The sequence below is a fragment of the Glossina fuscipes genome, unplaced genomic scaffold, assembly GCF_014805625.2.
Source record: "Glossina fuscipes isolate IAEA_lab_2018 unplaced genomic scaffold, Yale_Gfus_2 1, whole genome shotgun sequence".
Lineage (NCBI taxonomy): Eukaryota > Metazoa > Arthropoda > Insecta > Diptera > Glossinidae > Glossina > Glossina fuscipes.
Window position 1 is genome coordinate 1,067,207 of NW_023998415.1, and position 3,106 is coordinate 1,070,312.

Consider the following 3,106-nt stretch of genomic DNA (forward strand, 5'->3'; position numbering starts at 1 on the left):
CAAAGTTTTGACATCACTATCATTGACGTTAAAGTACGAGCAAACGACGATATATATATATATATATATTACGTATGCCCTGGTATACTTTTTGATGCATTAAACACTTTCAAGGATATCAGAACTTTATGTAGAAGAATGTCATAAAAATATTAGCCATTTGTTCGCAAGTAAATGTGTAGATATTTTCTATTTCAACGCAAGCTAAAAGGAATTATTAAAAATCTATATACTGACAATAATTACGACGGCGTCCAAAATATCTATTACACCATGTTATAGTAGAAACGAAGAGGGTGTAATTTTCAAATCAAGAAATTTCGCTGGGAAAATTGAACCCGTCCAGAAAGTCCAATGGTTCTTACGAGAATTATATAAATTGATCAAATTAATTGGTCAATAAAGTTATGTTCCCTTTGGAGAGTGTTTTAATGACCAATTACATATTCCCACACAAAAATTATGATTTGATTTTAAGCAATTAAATATTTAATGAATTTTGTTTGAAAAAGTTGCATCGTTCTTGTAAATGCAATGTGTTTGAGTTACATGTTGTCACTTATTGGCAAAAATATGAGAGTGGGCAACAAACGCCACTTAGCGCCTAGAAACGCCTAAATTTGTACAGACCCTCATGCTAGGGCTAGAGCTCTTGCACTATTTTGAGGTAAAAAGTTCGTTTTTATGACTGCCTCAAGCTCAATGCTAACTAATACTAATAAAAGCTGGATTCCTTCTGAATTGAAAATAATTTTGAAACTTCAAAACCCTTACTCCTGTTAAATAGTCATCAGAAGATGCGCAATGCTTTTCTAATGAATTTTGAATTTCTCTTTTATGACGTACATTGAAAAAGTAATGAATGTGAATCACTGTAGGATGGTGTAGGGTGTTTATCGGTATGATTATTTAATTTCCTTTAAATTTGGCATGAGAGCGGATTTCGCGCATATGTTACAAATAAATATTTTATTCAACTGTGCAGGCTCTCGTGAAAACGAAATATTTGCAAGTTTTTGTATTTGCTTAACAAATTGTTTTAAAACAAACTGTATCATCTGCTATCACGTCTGAAGGGCAAAAATATGTAACAACGATATTTGCAATAACTAGCCCACGTTTCGCTTAATTGATAAGTTGACCTAAAACAAATTTATTGATTTGCAACTTTCGTTGTTTGCTTTCGTTGTGCATGCATGAAAATCGCGCTATTTACAAATTTTGTTTTAATTTTGACTCCTCGTATACCTGTACTTATAAAGATATTCGTTTACGAGTCAATTTTTGATTAGAAGTCATTTAAATCAATTCTCAAAAATGTCTCTGAAATAATGCATATTGATTGGTGAAGACTAGTAATTAAATGTAAAACAATAAAAGATCGACTATGTTGGGATGTGTTTTTGTCATATGTTCTAACTACATGTGCTCGCCCTTATGCATGTACGTATGCATGCATTGAAAACAATTTAATATTCATTCAGTTTGTTTAGTTAACAAAACAGAATAATTGAAATATCTGTCATATTCCCATACCCGCAGTGTAAAAACAATAGTTACAAATTCAAATATATAACACGCAAGCACACACCTATATATATATATATCTATATATATATATGTATATGAAATGCAAAGCATAACATAAAAAAAATAAAAATCAAACGATTTGCTCTTTATAAAACCAACAACAGTAAAAAAAAAAAAAAAGTGTAAAGAATACAAAATATATATGAGTTATATGAAAAAATCAATACAAGGGATATATATATGTATATATGTATATGCATATACATATATATATACTTAAAAGGAGAACAGGAACAGGAACAAAACGAAAAATAATAAATATAAAAACTTTAACACTGAAAAATAAAAAAAATATATAATAATTGAATAAAATAAAGCAAATAAAAGAAACAAGAAAACGACTTCTTTTTAGAAATTCATTGTGAATTAAAATAAAATCAATCCCAAAAATGCGAAAAAAAAACCAATAAAATGTTAACAATTAATTAAAATACAAAATTGTATCGGAAAAATAAAAAAGATCAATAATAAAAATCGAAAAACAATATTATATAATAGTAACACTTACCCAAATATATGGAAGGATTGGTGAACCAAATATCAAGGGAAAAACTTTCAAATTGTTTTAACGCATATATATACATAGTATATGTGTGCGAAATTAATAACAATTTAATAATACTAACAACAACAACAACAACAACAACAAAATCAACAAACACAAGGAATTTCCTCTCGACATAACAAAAGAAAAAAAAAAAAAAAAAAAAAAAAAAAATGGGAAAATAATTATATGCGCAAAAAAAAACGATTAAAAATACAAACGAAAAGAAACAACAAACAAACAAGTTAACCTTAGGTAAGAATAATAATATATACAAATTCATGTACATGTACATGCATAGATACGTACGTATTGACATAAGAATTATGTGTGCAAACATTATACATTACCAATCAATACATTTAAAATGAATTATTCATCTATTTATTAGGTTAGATTTAAAAAAGCAATCCTGAAATAAAAAAAGATGGAAATCATTTACTAAAGAAAAGAAAAAACCAGTAATAATAATAATAATTAAAGTTTAAATGAAATAAATAAACAATATTTCGTTTCATTCTGTGGCAGCTATGGATCGCCAAGCCAAAATGAGACTTATCGAATGAGCCGAACGAACGACTATTTCCGGTCTTTTTCGTCTAATACAAGCCGGATTTATGCAAGTGTACAAACACGGCAGAAACAATACTTATCGGCACAATGCTACAACGTAGCTCTTTTTAAAATCTTCATTCCTTGTCCCCCAAAATTACTAATTTCAACGTCATCAAGGTTTATGATTAACATTCAGTATATAAAAGTATGAAGAATTGTTTCACAAACGTTTCCAACGCTTGTGAAACACGATCCAAGGATCGTATTCCATTAATTGTAATACGTTTACGTTGCAGATATCTACAAAAAGTATACCAAACGATCGAACTGATACTGATATAGAATGTGCATAGGCGCACGCACACACACATTAACCATTCCGACCATCACTAGTTCCGATCGATGGCACGTGCCCCA